The sequence below is a fragment of the Scyliorhinus torazame genome, chromosome 16 (genome assembly GCF_047496885.1).
Source record: "Scyliorhinus torazame isolate Kashiwa2021f chromosome 16, sScyTor2.1, whole genome shotgun sequence".
Taxonomy (NCBI): Eukaryota; Metazoa; Chordata; class Chondrichthyes; order Carcharhiniformes; family Scyliorhinidae; genus Scyliorhinus; species Scyliorhinus torazame.
Window position 1 is genome coordinate 160,429,292 of NC_092722.1, and position 22,311 is coordinate 160,451,602.

The window sequence follows — 22,311 nt, forward strand, 5'->3', positions numbered from 1 at the left end:
AGCAAGAGTCAAAAAAACACTGGTAGAATTAGTTTATAGCCCCCTTGTCTAATTGTAGTTACATCACTGGACAGAGCATTATGCAAGAGATATTTGGAACTTGTAGCAAAAGTGATGTCATAATCCTGAGGGATTTTGATCTTCATATATACTAGACAAATCAAATTGGCAAATGTGACCTGGAAGATCAGTTTGTAGTATGCAAAGGTTTGATGAATAATCTTATAGTAAAAGATTCTCTGAGGAAAAAGCAATCATGATCCAATTGAATTTCATATTAAATTTGAAAGCAATATGCTTGAGTCCAAAACAAGAATCCGATTACAAAGGTACAAAAGCTGGCTGAGGCTTATTGGGGGTAATAGACTAAAAGATATAGCAGTAAATAAACAGTGGGAAATGTTTAAAGAAATTACTCAAAATACATTCTATTAAAAGACAGAAACTGAGGCACAAAATATCCACCTGTGGCTTACACGGGAAGTTATGGGTAGTGTTGGAGTAAACTAAGAGAATAATAATATTACAAAGAATAGTAGTAAGCTTGAGGATTGGGCAAGTTCTAGAAATCACCAAAGAGCACCAAAAGGTTGACCAAAAGGGAAAAAATAGAATATTAGAGTAAACCAGCCAGGAATTTAAAAAACAGATTTGCATGTGCGCGTAGGAACTTTTAGGAGTACATGAAAAGATGTAGGGAAACTAAGGTAGACGTTGGTTCCTGAGAAGCAGAGGCAAGAGAAATTACCAAAGGGAATGAGGAAACGGCAGAGCTGTTGAACAAATATTTTGCCTCCGTCTTCACAGTAGAAGCGACAGCCTGTATACCAGAAATTAAAGGTAACCAAGGGACCAATAGGAATGAGGAACCTAAAGTTATCAGCAGAGAAAAAGTATTAAAGAAACCTAAGGTACTAAAAACTGTCGAATGACACACCCTAGGGTTCTAAAAGAGGCAGCTGCAAAGACAATGGATGCACTGGTATGATTTTCCTAGATTCGAGAATAGTCCCAGAGGATTATAATAAGCAACTATTACAGTTCCTTTCAAGAAAAGGAGAAAAGACCACTACAGTCGAGTCAGCCTAACAATGGTCATTGAGAAAATGCTAGAAACTATTGCATTTAGAAGAATTATGGTATGATCACAGAGTCAACATGGTTTTACAAAAGGGACAAATTCACTAGAGCTTTTGAGGATGTGAAAAAATAGAGTAGATAAAGGGGATCCAGTAGATGTAGTATACTTGGATTTTACAAGGCATTTGATAAGAGTGTCACGTGTAAGGTTAGAACACAAGATAAACACTCATGGTATGAGAGGCGGACTGGCTGAGCCTTATTGGGTAACAGACTCAAAGATATGGCAGTAAATAAACAATGGGAAACGTTTGAAGAAATTATTCAAAATGCACTCCTGAATATATTATGGATGAAGGATTAGTTCCTAGACAGGAAACAGAGAGTAGGAATAAGGGGGGCACTTTCAAATATGCAGGCTGTAACTAGTGGAGTGCCACATGGATTGGTGCTGGAACCTCAGCTATTCACAGCTTATGTTAATAAATTAGACAAGGAGACCAACAGTAATGCATCCAGATTTGTTGTCAATACAAAGCTAGGTGGGAATGTAAGCAGTGCAGAGGACCCAAAGTGACAGCAAAGGGAAATCAGCAGGTTAAGTGAGTGGGCACAAAATTGGCAAATGGAGCATGATGTGGGGAAGCATGAGGTTATTTGCTTTGTTTGTAACAGTTAATAAAAGGGTATTTTTTAAAAGGCGTGAATCTTTTACATGTTGATGTACATGAACAATGAATACAGAAGGTTTGCAAGCCGACAAGCAATTGGGAAGTCAAATGGTATGTTTTCCTTTTATTACAAGGAGATTTGGATATAGGAAGAAGGAAACCGTTGCTACAATTGTACAGGGCCTTGGTGAGGACACACCTGGAGTACTCATAGATTTTTTAAAAAATCTTTTTATTGGCATTTCCCATATTTATAAGCAGTTGTATATATACACCTCTCATTTTTCTCGCCTGTGCCAATTTCCTTTATTATACAGAGAGGTTTAGTTTGTCCTTCGTTTAACTGACCCTATGTGCATTTTGTTGCCCTCTGGATCGGTCTATGGTTCCTACCCCAAGCCTTTTGGTACCTCATCTATCTTGGTGTTTTAAAACATTTCTTATCAGGTTACTCCTCTTTGCTGGCCTCGAACAGGTTTTGGAACAGACCGACAAACTGCCCCCAAGTATCCAGGAAGCCTTCCTCTGACCCTCGGGTGGCATAATTAATCTTCTCCAGGTGGAAAAATTCCAAACGGTCAGCGTGCCAGTCTGCAGCTGTAGGTGGTGCTGCCAATCGCCAGCCGAGCAGGATAATCCAGGGTGCGATTAGGGAAGCGAAAGCGAGGGCGTTTGTCCCCTTCCCCATGTGTAACTCTGGCTGCTCCGATACCCCGAAGATTGCCACTATTGGGCATGGCTTCACCCTCACCTCCACAACCTTGGACATTGCCTCGGAGAAGGCTGCCCAGAACCCAGCAAATTTGTGGCAAGCCCAAAACATGTGGCTGTGGTTGGCCGGGCCCCTCTGGCACCGCTCACATTTGTCCTCCACCTTCGGGAAGAACCTGCTCATTCTGGTCAGGTGTACTCTGAGCAGCACTTCGAGCTGCATTAGGCTTAGCCTTGCGCAGGAGGAGGTGGAGTTCACACTGCTCAGTGCTTTGCTCCAGAGTTCCCATCCTACCTCTGTCCCAGTTCGTCCTCCTATTTTTGCCTGGTCTCGTCCAGTGGAGTCCGGGATCTGTCCAGTAGCTGTCTGTATATTTTCCCACATAGCCCCACCTTCTCGTTGCTTGTGCCTATCAGGTCCTCTAGTAGTGTGGCTTCTGGGGCCCCGGGGTACCCTACTGTTTCTTTGCGGAGGAAGTGTTTTATTTGGAGGTGTCTCATTTCCTGTCCTTTTGCTAGCCTCCACTTCCTCGTCAGTTCGTCTAGTGTTGCCAGTCTGTGCCCTACGTAGAAGCCCCCATCCCCCCCTCCATCTTTTGAAGGTGGTATCCGGCATGGCTGGGGGGAATCTGTAATTGCCGCAAATGGGAGCCATGGGGGACATTTTGGCTATCCCGAAGTGTTGTCTCAGCTGGGTCCATGTTCTCAGCGTGGCCGCTACCACTGGGCTCGTTGGTATCTTGTTGAGGAGGATGGGAGTGCTGCTGTGGCCAGAGCCTGGAGGGTCGTTCCTTTACAGGATGTCTCCTCCATTTGTACCCAATCTGTGTCGGGTTCTTGTACCCATCCCCTCACTCTTTCTGCCGTTGTTCCCCAGTGGTAGTATTGTGGTTTGGTAAGGCTAAGCCCCCTTTGATTTTCCTTCTTTGCAGTGTCTGTTTGGGATTTCTCAGGTTCTTAAACCCCCCCTCCACAAACACCATGATTAGACTGTCTACGTTTTGGAAAAAGGCCTTGGGGATGAAGATCGGAATGGAGAGTACTACATGGGTACATAGAACATACAGTGCAGAAGGAGGCCATTCGGCCCATCGGGTCTGCAGCGACCCACTTAAGCCCCTACTTCCACCCTATCCCCATAACCCAATAACCCCTCCCAACCTTTTTGGACACTCAGGGCAATTTTTAGCGTGGCCAATCCACCTAACCTGTACTTCTTTGGACTGTGGGAGAAACCGGAGCACCCGGAGGAAACCCACGCAGACACGGGGAGAGCGCGCAGACTCCACACAAACAGTGACCCAGTGGAGAATCGAACCTAGGACCCTGGCGCTGTGAAGCCACAGAGCTAGCCACGTGTGCTACCGTGCTGCCCAAAGGTGTGCTACCGTACTATGCTCAGGTGTGTTCTACGTTTATAAGGAAGAATAAACTCCCCTTGGAAAGTGGTACAGAGAAGGTTCACTTAATTGGATAAACTTTCATCCCAAGAATCAATGATGAGGGGCTGAGTAGATTGGCCCTATATTCTGGAATTTACAAGAAAGAGGGGTGATTGTACTGAAATTTAGAAGATTCTGAAGGGTCTTGGCAGGATAGACACCAAGAGGCTGTTTCCCCTGACTACGCAATAAGCAACACAAGAAAATGGGTTGATCTATTAGGATGGAGATGAGAATATTTTTCACAGAGGGTTATGTATCTGTGGAATTCTCTACCACCGAGAGCTGTGGATACTTAATTGTTGAGTATGTTCAAGGCTGAAATAGCTTGATTTTTAAGTCCCTTGGGGAAATCAAGGGAAGTGGGAGCATGTAGGAAGGTGGAGTTGAGGAAGAAGATTCACATGACACTCAATGATCATATTAAATGGCGGAGGTGGTTCGATGAGCCTTAAATGGTGTATAGCTAGATGATGGGTGGGGGAGCATACTGGAAGAGAGTATCACTCAAGCGTAGTAATGGGGATTTTCTCAGATGGGTGGTGGCTAGATGCTCTATTTTGGAAAGGAGTGAGAAAAACAGGTAGATGTGGAATTAAATGGGGATATTTAGCACACATAGAGCTCTGCAAATTTCTTACAAAGAGTTCCTCATTGGCTTTGAGAAACCACAAATACAGAGAAGAATTACATTTAAATCCAGGATTTTTATCATGTCAGTATTAATATAATGCTTCTCCCTCTCATCCATAACTGGCTCCTTCTCACTCTTCGAACCAGATCCCAGGCTGTCCTGGAGGGCAGGGGCCAAAGCCCAGTGTGCAGTCCTGACTGGGATCAGCTTCTTTATTTTAAATACACATCCAGTCAATGTTTCTTTGGCAGTCTGCATTAATTTTTGTCCTCAGTGCTCAAATAAGTTTTAATAAATGTAGCAAAAATAGATTAAGACCAGGTTCAAAATTTGCAGAACAATTGGTGAATGGTAATGACATTGCACACTTTGGGACCTCTAGGATGTTGCCCTATCCATAAAACTACATTAAACAAGAGTGGAAGCGGTGCACTTAGAGCATATTTAGTAACAATATTTGTATCTGATTCTCTGTTACAAGGGGCTTTGACTTTAATATTCGGAATTATGAAACGGGTATGAATAATTCATTTTATAAACCGATAGCTTTTAGCTATAGATATGTGCACGCTAATATTTCCATTCTTTAATTCTACATGAAAATCCTGATGTGGGAAGTTCCCATTTTGTTAACCTGAATGTTAGTCACAAGTGTTTGCATATTAGATGCCGTCAGTCAGTGAATACTTTGCCCTAATCTTACAGTGGGCAATATTAGTGAATGAGCAAATACCATATTTGAATTACACTGAGCTGGTTACTATTTTCATAACGCATTAAAATTATTCAACTTGGGTGTCGCAGGAAAGCTATAAAATCATGTTTAAGTGTTTGTTTGTATTGAATGGGCGGCATGGTGGCACAGTGGTTAGCACTACTGCCTCACAGCTCCAGGGACCCGGGTTCAATACCGGCCTCGGGTGACTGTGTGGAGTTTGCACTTTCTCCCCGTGTTTGCGTGGGCTTCCTCCGGGTGCTCCAGTTTCCTCCCACAGTCCAAAGATTGTGGGAGGAAACACAATCTTTGTGTTTCCTCTAATAGCCCCTCAGTGTCCAAAAAGGTTTGGTAGGGTTACTGGGTTACAGCGATAGGGTGGCGCTGTTTAAGTATGGTGCTCTTTCCAAGGGCCGGCGCAGACTCGATGGGCCGAATGGCCTCCTTCAGCACTATCACTCTATGATGACAATAATGTGTCTGGTCTTTTTATTTGACTCATGCAAAATCTGTGCTTACCTGTTTCTGTTTTGTGATATATGCATTATGCAAACAAAATATTACTTTAAGTTTGCTTCAGTGTACCTGGGTGGGATTCTCTGAAATGGTGGCTAAATGTTGACGCCAGCGTAAACACCAGAGCATTTCATGCCGGCGTCAACGGGCCCCTTAGCCCAGCGAGTCACTTAACTGTAGGGGGCCAGCAAGGCGCCAGAGTGCTCCGTGCAACTCTGGCTGCCGATATGAGGCCCTGCACTTCCGGCTGCGGGTCCACGCATGCAAGCGGCGGCCCCACGCGACATGGTGGACCCACACAGCAAGCCGGCCCCAACAATATAGCCCCCCCCCCCCCCAGATCGCGTCCGCCAATTGGTGGCCCCAATCGGAACCATGGCCGCCCTGGAAGACCCTCCAGTGACAGATCCCCCCTGTCCCCCACCAGGGCGGACGCAGTGGCCGCCACTCCGAGTGCCCGCCAGGTGGAACCGTGCTAGAATCATGCCGGCAGGAGCTCGGCCAGCTGCCGGCGGAGAACCGCCGCAGGGCCCTCTTTCAACGGCCCCAACCAGCGCCGCGTCGACCGTGCTCACGTGGCTGGCGGCGATTCTCCGGTCCGTGAAGAATCGCGGGGCGGCGTCGGACCCGATCGCGGGTCTGACGTCCCATTCTCCGCCCCCCGTGCCAAGCATGATTTTGGCGCTGAGGCTCTGAGAATTCTGCTCCCTGTCTTTCGTTTGTTTATTTCAAGTAAGGAACTTTTTTTGGTTTCATTGCTTGACAAATCATTGGTCCAAGTGTAGTTGGAATGTTGTATTGAGTTTTGGGTGTTTTAATAATGAAACCGAAGCCATGGATAGGGTACATGGAACCTTTACTCAGAAGATTGCAATTAAAATCTTTCATGAGAGGGACTAAGTAAAGAAACTGGGGCTCTTAGTTGAACCAATTTGGAAAGCATTGACAAAGTGAGAGTGGGACGTCAGCAGGTTCAATTGAGGTAATCAAGAGAAATTTGAATTATTATTTGAAAAGGGTGGTAGGTTGGGGAATGGCACTAGGTGAATTGTCCCTTGAGAGGTGAGCACCAATGGGCCGAATGGCCTCCTTCAGTAACCATTCTTTGATTTGCAGTGAAGGTTAAGAGCAGACCTGAGCGGTGCTCCATGAAAACAATTGTAATATACCATGCAGGGAACAAACAGTCTCTTTAAGATACACACTTGCTCAGTGTCATAATAATGGCAAAATACACCTAATTCCATCCAGAAATGTTGAACTTATGTTCTTCTGTGAGTTTCTCAAAATGGGGACACAAGATAAAAATGGTTGAGGATGTAAAGTCAGTCATTGATAGAATTACTGGTGCGGAATGCTGTCTCTGAGAGACAATGGAACCATACCCTGATTCCAGGCAAGGTACTTCTAAGCATCTAGAAAAAAGTTGCCATCTCCGGTGGAGACAATGGTAGGTGAGTATCATTTTATCAAGAAATATCCTGCGAGTAATGCCGGATGGATTTGTGGATTGCCTACTCCAGGAATGAAAGCCAAATAAAAAGCTGCCAAAGTGTGTGAACCAGTGCTGGGGTGTCATAAGTTGTTGACACTGAAACAAAAAGCCAACCAGCATGTGGCTCCCCTGGTGGGATCCCTCAATTTGTTACCATCCAGTTGGGATACCAAATTATTATGCCTGGGTGAGGGGGATGAACTAACTGGCTCCTTTTCTTTATCCAACCCCCTCAAATAAGTTTAATCTAAAAAGGACTCCTCCCTTCCTAGATCCTTTTTTCCCAGTCCCACTATTTATGTTTTAAAAGGAGCCAATTTAACCTGGCTTTCTTAATTTAAAGCTTTCTGCAGGTATATTCCTATCTTTCTCTCTGATTATTGAAGTAAGTCAAATCAGCAAAAACCACAGTTAAAACGGTAACCAGGAAGCTTCTCTGCCAACCGGCAGAACACTGGAATCTCAAAACCAACCATTCAGCTCCTGGAATCTTGAATAGCAATGGCCGAAACACTCAATCATCTATCTACTCCTCACAAGTCAAGGACTGTTTTGTGTACGTTTTAAACTTACTTTGGACTCAATTCACACTTCTCATCTGTGTGAATGCATGTGTATGTGTTTTATCATTTCCTTGCCTTTACTAGTTAATGAACTCACTCTATCTTTAACTCAAGAAAAGGAGCCAGTTCATCCCCCTCACCCAGGCATAATAATTTGGCGGGTATCCTCGCTGGATGGTAACAAATTGAGGGAGCCCGCCAGGGTTAATAAATTTGTGGAATCCCACTTGGGAGCCACATGCAGTCTTAATGGGATCATGGAGTGCAACAACAAAGCTGCACATAAGACCATAAGACATAGGAGCGGAAGTAAGGCCATTCGGCCCATCGAGTCCACTCCACCATTCAATCATGGCTGATTTCAACTCCATTTACCCGCTCTCTCTCTCCATAGCCCTTAATTCCTCGAGAAATCAAGAATTTATCAAGTTAGCACATAGCAAAGGGAGCTTTGGATCTGTTGTAGTTATTCAAAATTATGGGGGTAAATGAGGGAAAGTTATTTTCACGAGACAGTAAATCAGTAATGAGAAGAAATAAATTTGCCATCACCAAAAATGAACGGGACAATTTTAGAACATCTTTTTTATTTGCATAGGGTTGTTCGAACACAAAATGAACCCGCCACAAAAATAGTGAGAAATGGAACTGGATATATAATTGAAAAGGAGATATAGGGTGGAATTTAAAGGAAAAATTTCAAAGTTCATTTGTGGCGGGCTTTTCAGGGAGTTCCCGCCGTCTCTGCCGGTGAGTTCCACACCGCTGTCAAATGATTCTTCTTTACTATTTTGAGCCCTGGGGAGTTTCTCAACGGTTTGGCCCACACTTAGAATTTTTTTCACTGGGGAGCTGAATTCCAAGATCGGGCTGTCTTTTTGAAAGGGTGCCCCGATCTGTAACAGCTTATGGGTTCTGCCACCCATGGGCAATGTCACCCCCATACACATGGGCGCACTGCCTCCCTCCCCCCTCCAAGTGAGGACATCCTGCTATGGGGTCCCTGGGGGTACCCCCTCTTCAAGCCCCCCTACACACAACCTGAGGTTCCCCCCCCTTCCAGGACCCCCACCTGTCCTCCCAAAGGCTTCTACTTACTTGCCATGCACCCCCACACTTCAAACCCCCCTCCGCCCTCCTTTCATGAGCATGGCTCCCCTCCCGCCCTGACCTTTGGCAGTGCCACCCTGGCACCCAAGTACCTTTCACTGCCACCCTGGCACCTGGGCAGTACTCCTGCCAGTTTGGCAGTGCCACCCAGGCACCTTGCCAGGGTGGAAGTGCCAGGGTGCCCACATTCAAGTGGGAGGGCCAGCGAGCAATCCTGCACTATCCCTGATCACGCAGGGGCCTCCGATAGCCTGGGAGACCCCCTTCCCTCCCCCCGTGTGCCGTTCCACATGGACCAGTACTGAATGGCACCCAGCTGCAGCCTTGCTGGGGATGCTGGTAGACCCGGGAGGTAGTACATATCGGGTGAACTCGCCTAAATAGGTTTAAACCCTACATTTTTTTAATAGAGTACCCAATTATTTTTTTTCTATTAAGGGGCAATATAGCATGGTCAATCCACCTAACCTGCACATCTTTGGGTTGTGGGGGTGAAACCCACGCAGACACGGAGAGAATGTGCAAACCTCACATGGACAGTGACCCAGGGCCAGGATTCGAACCTGGGTCCTCAGCGCCGTAGTCCCAGTGGTAATCACTGCGCCACGTGCCGCCAAGTTTAAACCCAACATAGGCGCATGCTTTTTTTTCACCCCCCTTTTGGGCCTGTTTTCAATTCCAACGCCTTGCAGGACTTGGGTGATCCCACGAGGCGTGAAGGCTGCCAGGAAGCCCGTGAGTGGTCTCTCCCGGGATCTACCTCCCATGTTGTGCTCTCGCTTGAGTGTACCGCGGCCACAAAATCGTCCCCATAGTAAAATGCAATGCAAAATGGCCAGAGAAATTTCATTAAATAGATGTGTGTTTCAGGAAGTCAACAAAAGGACCTCAGATTGAATGGTCTCTTATGGTGCTGTAAAATTCTGCTTACCTGATATGTCAAAGTGATTTTTGTTTTGTTTCCCCCGTCCTACTACTCAGTTGGATCACCTGACTTGTTTACGGTATGTGAAGAATTAAATAATTTGAGAGTCAGAATTATTAAAGTTGATCAAGCACTTTTGGCTTGATGGTGAATGAATGCAGCATTCCATATATTGTGGCACTTATGTGTGGCCTAACTCTTTGATATTTTAAAGTACTTCTTTTCAAAATGCACTTTGTTGTTATGGGTGCCAAGTCCATCAGAAGTATTGTTTGGATTATAAGAATCAAAAAATTTGGGTTTTTTTTAGGGCTCTTTTTTTAGAAAATAACAGTGCCTAGCTCAATTTTGTCAATTGCCACATTTTGGTTCCTGGGGCTCCTCTTTCATTGGGGATTGGGAGGTAAATGGGGTAATAATCAATTCAGAAAGAGGGCATGGGAGTAAATGAAATATATTAACAATCGAAGATGGCAAATCTCACCCAAAGGACTACTATCCCTTACAGTAGGCACCTTGCAGAGCTTGGAAAACACATCAAAATATCTGGAAATCATGAGTCAAGAAATCAGGCAAACTGGTAAGAAACTACAAGAATCTAGGTTGATCTTGGGTTCTATTTATTGTACAAACTTAACAACTGTGCAAAATGTTTCCAGATTACCATCAGTGCTGAATTTGTCACCACCCATGAGCTGAGGTTTGCCACCATCTGAAATGTCTCTGGTCATCACCTAAATACAATTCCCGATTTACAATAATAAACCAAGAGCCTCGACACCCACACCACCACCGCTGGATTAGAGAGAAATTAAAATGGGATAGACCTTCCCTCCACAGGCAGTTCCCTCTGGTTTCCTGCAGGCTTAGTTACTGTGTTTCTGGCCGCTTCTCCCTCTATTTTTTCTTAATCTGCTTCTCCTCCGCCCTCAGTCTCCCGGCCCTGGAAGAATTTGAATGAGTCCAACCTGTCAACCATGATAACTGCCCTTCCACCACCAATCACAGGTTCCCTCCCGCCCTTGCTGCCCATCCAATCATGGATTCTATCTCGGGAGGAGTAGGAAGCGTGGGAAGTGTCGCTGGAGGAGCTGAATCAGTGAGCATGGGAGAAACAGAAACTGTGATTGGAGGAACAGCTCCTCGCAGACTGTTTCTCCCATGCTCACTTCCTCTCCAAGTCAGTATTTCCTACTCTGTGATACACCTGAAATTATTCAGCCATAATGCATGCAAATATGTATGGGGGTGATCTTGTTGAATTCTCTCCCCCACCCCCCCCCCCCCTCCCCATCCCCATCTTTGATTTGATTTTTCAGGGACTATTTGTGAGTTTCAAGGGTGAATTCCCCCATCACCCACATTTATTTTAATCCCAATCTATTTCTGCACATTATTTTTCGAAGAAGAGTAATTTTCTGTAATAATAATGGTGAGCCTGTCAGCACTTGCTTTCATTGAAAGGTAAATTTTGACAACAACCTCAGGAAGGGTCCCAGAAGACTGGAAAGTGGCTAATGTAACACCCCTGTTTAAGAAGAGAGGGAGGCAGAAGATGGGAAATTATAGGCCGGTTAGCCTGACTTCGGTCATTGGTAATATTTTAGAGTCTGTTATTAAAGATGAGATCGCGAAGTACTTGGAAGTACATGGTAAAATATGACTGAATCAGCATGGCTTTGTCAAAGGGAGGTCGTGTCTGACAAATTTGTTAGAGTTCTTTGAGGGGGTAACAAGGAAGTTAGACAAAGGAGAACCAGTGGACGTGATTTATTTAGATTTCCAGAAGGCCTTTGACAAGGTGCCGCATAGGAGACTGTTAAATAAGTTAAAGGCCCGTGGTGTTAAGGGTAAGATCCTGGCATGGATAGAGGATTGGCTGACTGGCAGAAGGCAGAGACTGGGGATAAAGTGGTCTTTTTCAGGATGGCAGCCGGTGACTAGTGGTGTGCCTCAGGGGTCTGTGCTGGGACCACAACTTTTTGCAATATACATAAATGATCTGGAAGAAGGAACTGAAGACACTGTTGCTAAATTTTCAGATGATACAAAGATCTGCAGAGGGACAAGTAGTATTGAGGAAACAAGGGGGCTGCAGAAGGATTTGGACAAGCTAGGAGAGTGGGCAAATAAGTGGCAAATGAAATACAATGTGGAAAAGTGTGAGGTTATGCACTTTGGAAGGAGGAATTTAGGCATAGACTATTTTCTAAATGGGGAAATTCTTAGGAAATCAGAAGCACAAAGGGACTTGGGAGTCCTTGGTCATGAGTCTCTTAAGGTTAATGTGCAGGTTCAGTCGGCAGTTAAGATGGAAAATGCAATGTTAGCATTCATGTCAATGGGGCTAGAATACAGGACCAGGGATGTACTTCTGAGGCTGTATAAGGCTCTGGTCAGACACCATTTGGAGTATTGTGAGCAGTTTTGGACCCCGTATCTAAGGAAGGATGTGCTGGCCTTGGAAAGGTTCAGAGGAGGTCCACAAGAATGATCCCTGGAATGAAGAACTTGTCATATGAGGAATGAAATGAAAATCGCTTATTGTCACAAGTAGGCTTCAAATGAAGGTACTGTGAAAAGCCCCTTGTCGCTACATTCCGTCACCTGTTCGGGGAGGCTGGTATGGGAATTGAACCGTGCTGTTGGCCTGCCTGGGTCTGCTTTCAAAGCAAGCGATTTAGCCCTGTGCTAAACCAGCCCCTATTGAGGACTCTGGGTCTGTACTCGTTGGAGTTTAGAAGGATAAGGGAGGATCTTATTGAAACTTACAGGATACTGTGAGGCCTGGATTGAGTGGACATGAAGAGGATGTTTCCACTTGTCGGAAAAACTAGAACCAGAGGACACCATCTCAGACTAAAGGGACGATCCTTTAAAACTGAAATGAGGAGGAATTTCTTCAGCCAGAGGGTGGTGGATCTATCGCAGAAGGCTGTGGAGGCCCAACCATTGGGTGTCTTTAAGACAGAGTTTGATAGGTTCTTGATTAATAAGGGGATCAGGGGTTATGGGGAGAAGGCAGGAGAATGGGAATGAGAATATATCAGCCATGATTGAATGGCGGTGCAGACTCGATCGGCCGATTGACCTAATTCTGCTCCTATGTCTTATGGTCTTGTGGTCTTATGGTATCCAAAAGTGTATGAGTAAATGTGGAAGTCCAGAGATTCCTGTTGGAGATGTCCTGTTGCTCTGCTCTATTGCCGTCCTCACCTACTGATTTCATTGTTCAGTTTCTATAATGATGTAAACTTAGGGTAAACCCACTATTTCTGCCCTCAAGATGGTTCATTTAGGAGTGAATTTTAACAGTTTAATAAGTGATTATTACTTGTGAACAACCTCTCTGTTCCTGAACCGTTTTCATTTTTTGAGTTGATTTTCATTCCCTCAGGAAAATAAATAATGTTGCACCTTTTCTGTTACTCCCATTTATCTCCCTTAATCCCACCTGTATTCACCAGATTTATTGAATCATCATAGAATTTACAGTGCAGAAGGAGGCCATTCAGCCCATCGAGTCTGCACCGGCCTTTGGAAAGAGCACCCTACTTAAGCCCATGCCTCCACCCTATTCCCATAACCCAGTAACCCCACCTAACCTTTTGAACACTAAGAGAAATTTAGCATGGCCTAACCATGCACATCTTTGGACTGTGGGGGGAAACTGGAGCATACCGAGGAAACCCACGCAAACATGGGGAGAACGCACCGACTCCGCACAGACAGGGACCCAAGCCGAGAATCGAGCCTGGAACCCTGGCGCTGTGGAGCAACAGTGCTAACAACCGTGCTACCGTGTCACCCATGCAATTTTTAAATTGTGAAAGCTTTTTTTTTTTAAAGCCCCACTCTGGGTCGCCCTCCCGTCCTGCTCCAGCATCATTGCCTCCAGGCAGACGATCCAGTTCAGGAAGGCGCTCTGCAGGCTGCTAGTGAAGCAACAGCTCCTGGGCCTTCGTTTCTGCATCACTGTGTAACAGAAATCGAGGTGAAGCAGTTAGGTTAGAGTTGAGCCAGTGGATATGGCAGCCCTGCATGCACATCCTAGGCCCCACCTGATCCCTTAGAACGATCCAGATTAATCTCACCATTTCAAATCTGTTCCACTTTATCTATAAAGCCTCATAGTGGGCGGGATTCTCTAATCCGCAGCAGAGTGTCCACGCCGTCGCGTTTTATGATGGCGTGAACGGGCCGACCCGACGACTAATTCTGGCCCACAAAAGGGGCCAGGGCGGCACTGGAGCAGTTCATGCCGCTTCAGCTGCTGATCCCAACGTGAACTGTGCACCGCGGGATCCGCACATGCGCAGTGCCTTCCTTCAATGCACCGGCCCCGACGCAACATCGTGCAGGACTACAGGGGCCGGTGCCGAGGAATCGAGGCCCCCAGCCAGAGAGGCTGGCCCGCCGATCAGTGGGCCCCGATCGCAGGCCAGGCCACATCGGAGTCCCCCCCTCCCCCCGGGGTTGGACCCCCCCCACAGGCCGCCCCCCGTCCCTTCCATACCGAGTTCCCACCGGCTGAGAGCAGGCGTGGACGGCACCGACGGGACTCAGCGTTTTCACGACGGCCGCTCGGCCCATCCCGGGCTGAGATGGCCCCCGACCGGCGCCGCACCAACCACACCGGCACCAATGGCGCCGATTCTCCGCTCTGGAGAATCGCGTGCTAGCGGCGTGGCACGATCCGCGCCGGTCGCGGGGATTCTCCGGCCCGGCCCCGTGCTGAGAGAATCCCGCCCAGTATCTGTAAAAGAGCTGCTGTTTGGCCTTGTGTGATATAGTGCAGTCAGGTCCCAGCCAGCTTCTGGAATGAACAACAGTGAGATCCCCTTGAGGGAGCCTTCTCATGCTTATTGGCCTGTTTAACTTATACATTGTATAAAATTATTTAGAAATTTTTGTAGTGTTTTGGGACTCTGGATATTGCTGTCTGCTGCTCAAAGAACGTAATGTATTGGCCAGGTGCAGAGTTCTCCTGCCCCCAAGAGTTCAATCTGTTTCAAGCATGGCTGACTATTAATCACTTCTAAATTACTGGTCCTGACTGACAGTTGCATTATATGTGGAGTCTCAGTCTACCTTTGCATCCTGTACCCCATCGCCGCCATCTCTGTACCAACTAATGCTCACCAGTTAATCCAATCAAATTATTTTCAAAGCATTAAAATAAACAAAATATTTAACAGTCAATTATTGAGAATAACCAGATAAAGCACGTTAAAAAGTAACAATATACCAATAGTGGAATGACCTAAATATATTTTCAGTCTCCATTTGATACAGATCTTATTTGTCATCTTTTTCAAGAGAAAAAATATTGCAATCTTAATTTTTCATAGTCCAGACTTTGTCCATAACCTCTTGAGTTATGATCTTTTTCTGTCCAGGGCTTCTTATTTACTCTTTATGCTTTCAATTCATCAAACTGATACCATTATTTGCTTTCCCCACCTGAAAACAAGCTTTTCAGCTGAGAAAATAGACTTGAAATAATGGAGTGCAGTAAAGCCCTAGACGATGGATAAACACACTGGATGAAGAGCTTTATTGGATGCACCATTATTTATTGACCTTAGGAAGTTGACATTTTTCCTTTGGAATCTGTAAGCTAAAGACAGCAGATTATAGAAAAGGAATTATGAGCTCTACTCAACCATTCTGCAAGCAAATCACATTTGACTACCTATTAGGTAATTTTTTAATCTTTTTTCACAGAGGGAGAGCACTCAAAAAGATAGATCTGCCCATCACAAATGGTTATGCCATGAAGTTGTATTCTGGAATATATACAACCAGTGTTATATCATTAAATGGAAAAATAAAAGTTTAAAAGCTGTCTGAAATGCAGTCAGCAAAAAAAACAGAATAACTCAAATGCCACATATATATAAGCCTTTGAGCATGGTAGCACAGTGGTTAGCACTGTTGCTTCACAGCGCCAGGGCCTCAGGTTCGATTCCCTGCTTGGTTCACTGTCTGTGCGGAGTCTGCACGTTCGCCCCGTGTTTGCATGTGTTTCCTCCGGGTGCTCCGGTTTCCTCCCACAGCTCCCAAAAGACGTGCCCATAAGGTGAATTGGACATTCTGAATTCTCCCTCTGTGTACCCAAAGAAGCACCGTAGTGTGGCTACGAGGGGATTTTCACAGTAACTTTATTGCAGTGTTAATGTAAGCCTACTTGTGACATTAATAAAGATTATTATTATAATTTTCAGAATTTGCACCCATCGTTTCTTCCCTTACATGAATTAATTTTCCATTTATGTTTTTGGCATTGCCCAAAATTCATGCGAATCATGCCTTTCAACTTTCCTTTGCTTTCATATTCTTATATTTCTGTGAGTGTCACCATTGATCCAGCCTCAGCGAGGTTTCACATTGTTGACTCCACAGATTCCATGGAATAATTGGCTGGAAAAACCTATTTGTCCGCTGAGGTAGATAATAAAGCAAAATCAAATTATTCCGCAAAGGCACAGATTCCACTGTTAGACCTCAAGGAACCAAATTTTCCTTAGAGAAGAACAGTTCATGATCATGTTAGTGTTTCTAGTAGGAGGGAGGGAGGCGGTGGGGGGGGGGGGGGGGGGGGGGAGGGTGCGCAGCAATCTGATCAATCTCAAGGAGCCCGATTTCAGGTGCAGAAGGTGGCGGCGGCAGATCAGGAGGGCCGATATGTGATGGGCTTGGGGATGTTGTAGGGCAAATCGATAGTTTTGGTTTATGTATATGCCCCAAATTGGGATGATGTAGAGTTAATGAAGAGGGTGGTGGCAACTATCCCAGATATGAATACACATCAATTTATCCTGGGGGGTGATCAGAATGCAGTTTGGGATTCGAAGGTGGACCACTCCAAGCCAAGGTTTGTGCCCTTTGGAAGTGGGTCGGGGGGACGAAGTTGGAGGCATTTATGAGACTGATGGGAGCGGGCGGGGGCGGGGTTCTGCACCCGGGGGGCAAGGAGCTCTTTTTTTTTTAACCAGTGCATAAGGTTTTTCGCACATTGATTTTTTTAATTATGGGGAGGTCTCTGTTGCCGAGGGTTCAGGGAGCGGAATATTCTGTTATTGTTATTTCAGATCATACCCTGTATCTGGTAGATGTGGTGCTGGAGAGGGGCCAGCCCAACGCTGGCCTGGTGTTTAGATGTAGAGCTGTTAGCAGATCTGGGGTTTTGTATGAGGGTAGCGAGGACAATTGATGAGTATGTGGGGTTTAATAAAAATGCCCTCAGTGCTATAGGCGGCATTGGTGTAAGGTGCAGGCTGATAGGGAGGCTAAGGAAGATGCCAGCGGCGAGTTGGACATTAAATAGAACATAGAACATAGAACAATACAGCGCAGTACAGGCCCTTCGGCCCACGATGTTGCACCGAAACAAAAGCCATCTAACCTACACTATGCCATTATCATCCATATGTTTATCCAATAAACTTTTAAATGCCCTCAATGTTGGCGAGTTCACTACTGTAGCAGGTAGGGCATTCCACGGCCTCACTACTCTTTGCGTAAAGAACCTACCTCTGACCTCTGTCCTATATCTATTACCCCTCAGTTTAAAGTTATGTCCCCTCGTGCCAGCCATATCCATCCGCGGGAGAAGGCTCTCACTGTCCACCCTATCCAACCCCCTGATCATTTTGTATGCCTCTATTAAGTCTCCTCTTAGCCTTCTTCTCTCCAACGAAAACAACCTCAAGTCCGTCAGCCTTTCCTCATAAGATTTTCCCTCCATACCAGGCAACATCCTGGTAAATCTCCTCTGCACCCGCTCCAAAGCCTCCACGTCCTTCCTATAATGCGGTGACCAGAACTGTACGCAATACTCCAAATGCGGCCGGACCAGAGTTCTGTACAGCTGCAACATGACCTCTCGACTCCGGAACTCAATCCCTCTACCAATAAAGGCCAACACTCCATAGGCCTTCTTCACAACCCTATCAACCTGGGTGGCAACTTTCAGGGATCTATGTACATGGACACCTAGATCCCTCTGCTCAGCCACACTTTCAAGAACTTTACCATTAGCCAAATATTCTGCATTCCTGTTATTCCTTCCAAAGTGAATCACCTCACACTTCTCTACATTAAACTCCATTTGCCACCTCTCAGCCCAGCTCTGCAGCTTATCTATATCCCTCTGTAACCTGCTACGTCCTTCCACACTATCGACAACACCACCGACTTTAGTATCATCTGCAAATTTACTCACCCACCCTTCTGTGCCTTCCTCTAGGTCATTGATAAAAATGACAAACAGCAACGGCCCCAGAACAGATCCTTGTGGTACGCCACTTGTGACTGTACTCCATTCTGAACATTTCCCATCAACCACCACCCTCTGTCTTCTTTCAGCTAGCCAATTTCTGATCCACATCTCTAAATCACCCTCAATCCCCAGCCTCCGTATTTTTTGCAATAGCCTACCGTGGGGAACCTTATCAAACGCTTTGCTGAAATCCATATACACCACATCAACTGCTCTACCCTCGTCTACCTGTTCAGTCACCTTCTCAAAGAACTCAATAAGGTTTGTGAGGCATGACCTACCCTTCACAAAGCCATGCTGACTATCCCTGATTATATCATTCCTATCTAGATGATTATAAATCTTGTCCCTTATAATCCCCTCCAAGACTTTACCCACTACAGACGTGAGGCTCACCGGTCTATAGTTGCCGGGGTTGTCTCTGCTCCCCTTTTTGAACAAAGGGACCACATTTGCTGTCCTCCAGTCCTCTGGCACTATTCCTGTAGCCAATGATGACATAAAAATCAAAGCCAAAGGTCCAGCAATCTCTTCCCTGGCCTCCCATAGAATCCTAGGATAAATCCCATCAGGTCCCGGGGACTTATCTATTTTCAGCCTGTCCAGAATTGCCAACACCTCTTCCCTACGTACCTCAATGCCATCTATTCTATTAGCCTGGGACTCAGCATTCTCCTCCACAACATTATCTTTTTCCTGAGTGAATACTGACGAAAAATATTCATTTAGTATCTCGCCTATCTCTTCAGACTCCACACACAATTTCCCATCCCTGTCCTTGACTGGTCCTACTCTTTCCCTAGTCATTCGCTTATTCCTGACATACCTATAGAAAGCTTTTGGGTTTTCCTTGATCCTTCCTGCCAAATACTTCTCATGTCCCCTCCTTGCTCGTCTTAGCTCTCTCTTTAGATCCTTCCTCGCTACCTTGTAACTATCCATCGCCCCAACCGAAACTTCACACTTCATCTTCACATAGGCCTCCTTCTTCCTCTTAACAAGAGATTCCACTTCCCTGGTAAACCACGGTTCCCTCGCTCGACGCCTTCCTCCCTGTCTGACCGGTACATACTTATCAAGAACACGCAGTAGCTGATCCTTGAACAAGCCCCACTTATCCAGTGTGCCCAACACTTGCAGCCTACTTCTCCACCTTATCCCCCCCAAGTCACGTCTAATGGCATCATAATTGCCCTTCCCCCAGCTATAACTCTTGCCCTGCGGTGTATACTTATCCCTTTCCATCATTAACGTAAACGTCACCGAATTGTGGTCACTGTCCCCAAAGTGCTCTCCTACCTCCAAATCCAACACCTGGCCTGGTTCATTACCCAAAACCAAATCCAACGTGGCCTCGCCTCTCGTTGGCCTGTCAACATATTGTTTCAGGAAACCCTCCTGCACACACTGTACAAAAAACGACCCATCTATTGTACTCGAACTATATCTTTTCCAGTCAATATTTGGAAAGTTAAAGTCTCCCATAATAACTACCCTGTTACTTTCGCTCATATCCAGAATCATCTTCGCCATCCTTTCCTCTACATCCCTAGAACTATTAGGAGGCCTATAAAAAACTCCCAACAGGGTGACCTCTCCTTTCCTGTTTCTAACTTCAGCCAATACTACCTCGGAAGAAGAGTCCCCATCTAGCATCCTCTCCGCCACCGTAATACTGCTCTTGACTAGCAGCGCCACACCTCCCCCTCTTTTGCCTCCTTCTCTGAGCTTACTAAAACACCTAAACCCCGGAACCTGCAACATCCATTCCTGTCCCTGCTCTATCCATGTCTCCGAAATGGCCACAACATCGAAGTCCCAGGTACCAACCCACGCTGCCAGTTCCCCTACCTTGTTTCGTATACTCCTGGCATTGAAGTAGACACACTTCAAACCACCTACCTGAACGCTGGCCCCCTCCTGCGACGTCAAATCTGTGCTCCTGACCTCTATACTCTCATTCTCCCTTACCCTAAAACTACAATCCAGGTTCCCATGCCCCTGCTGCATTAGTTTAAACCCCCCCAAAGAGCACTAACAAATCTCCCCCCCAGGATATTTGTGCCCCTCAGGTTCAGATGTAGACCATCCTGTCTGTAGAGGTCCCACCTTCCCCAGAAAGAGCCCCAGTTATCCAAAAATCTGAAACCCTCCCGCCTGCACCATCCCTGTAGCCACGTGTTTAAATGCTCTCTCTCCCTATTCCTCATCTCACTATCACGTGGCACGGGCAACAACCCAGAGATAACAACTCTGTTTGTTCTAGTTCTGAGCTTCCATCCTAGCTCCCTGAAAGCCTGCCTGACATCCTTGTCCCCTTTCCTACCTATGTCGTTGGTGCCAATGTGGACCACGACTTGGGGCTGCTCCCCCTCCCCCCTAAGGACCCGGAAAACACGATCCGAGACATCACGTACCCTTGCACCTGGGAGGCAACATACCAAACGTGAGTCTCTCACGCTCCCACAAAATCTCCTATCTGTGCCCCTGACTATAGAGTCCCCAATTACTAATGCTCTGCTCCTCTCCCCCCTTCCCTTCTGAGCAACAGGGACAGACTCCGTGCCAGAGGCCCGTACCCCATGGCTTACCCCTGGTAAGTCGTCCCCCCCACAAGTATCCAAAGCGGTATACTTGTTTCTCAGGGGAACGACCGCAGGGGATCCCTGCACTGACTGTTTTTTCCCAGTCCCTCTTACAGTTACCCACCTATCTCCAATCTTTGGTGTAACTAATTCCCTGAAGCTGCTATCTATGACCCCTTCTGCCTCCCGAATGATCCGAAGTTCTTCCAACTCCAGCTCCAGTTCCCTAACTCGGTCTTGGAGGAGCTGGAGATGGCAGCACTTCCTGCAGGTAAAATCAGCAGGGACACTAACTGCATCCCTCACCTCAAACATCCTGCAGGAGGAACATTGTACTCCCTTCCCTGCCATTCCTCCAACTTTCTACCAAGATCTGGCTAACAACTAAATTAAATTTTTATAAAAAATAATAATAATATAATAAAAATATGGTACTTACCTCAGACCAATGGGTTTTATTATTAGGTTAGAGGAGGAGGGCGGGTGGGAGACACTACACGTGTAGTGTCTCGGGTTTCCTCTCCACCAGAATTTATTGGTGAGGGTCTTCCCAGACGTCCGCGGGTCGACTTCCTGATCCCGCCTAAAAAACTAATTTAAAGAAAAGAGAAAAAGTCTCAGCTCCTGCTGAAACTGACTCACCACTCACCAGCTGCTCTCACGCCGAAATCGACTGGCCTGCCCCTGCAAAGAGAAGTGCTTTTAAAGGTTGACTTACCTCCCAGCACCCTCCTTCCGCAATGCTCCCGCTGAAACTGACTAACCAGCTGCTCTCACGCCACCGAAATCGACCCAAATATGCAGAGGATGCCACCCTAAACTATTGGCAAGTAGGAGGAAACTGCAGGCACAGTTTAATCTGCTGACCACGGGTCAGCTGCAGAAAACTAGGGCGGCAATGTACAAATATGGGGAGAAGGCTGACCAGTTGAGGTGCAGGAAGCTTCCCAAGAGATTGTTCAGGTGCGGGATATGAGAGGTACGATGGTGGCCGTGCCTGAGAAGGTGAATGGGGCATTTCAGGCGTTCTGTGAGAGGTCGTATAGGTTGCAACTGCCAGAGGACAAGTTGGACATGGGGTGTTTTTGGAGGGGTTGGAGTGTCCCACGTTGGAGGAGGAAGATCAGGAAGGGGTAGGAGAACCACTGGGGCGGAGGAGATTCGGAATGCAATCAGAAACATGCAGACGGGCAAGTGGGGTTCCCAGTAGAATTTTAGAAAGAGTTTACTGACTGGTTGATACCGCTGCTAGTGGAGGCAGTTGAGGGCTCTGTGGTCGCTCCCAGGGACAGCTATCCATTTCGCTCATTCTGAAGAAGTATAAGAACCCGGTGGAGTGCTGGTCATATCAGCCAATCTCTTTATTGTATGTAAATGCTGAGGATCCTGCAAAGTGTTGTTCGGGAGATCAAACAGGGTTTGTCCTCTAATTGTTAAATGTGGTTCTGTCCCCGTCGAAGGGGAGGTGGGGGTTTTAGGAGATTGTTGTGGCGCTGAACGCAGAAAAAGCCTTCAACAGGGTAGAGGGGAACTTTTTTTTCATTCGTTCATGGAAAGTGGGCGTCGCAGGCTGTGCCAGG

General features: G+C 46.3%; 1 protein-coding gene across 3 annotated transcripts in view; it reads left to right on the plus strand.

Moving 5' to 3' along the window:
* LOC140393178 (arginyl-tRNA--protein transferase 1) overlaps window positions 1-22,311 on the plus strand; it is a 342,882-nt gene that overhangs the window by 291,695 nt on the left and 28,876 nt on the right. The gene's annotated exons all lie outside the window — the stretch shown is intronic.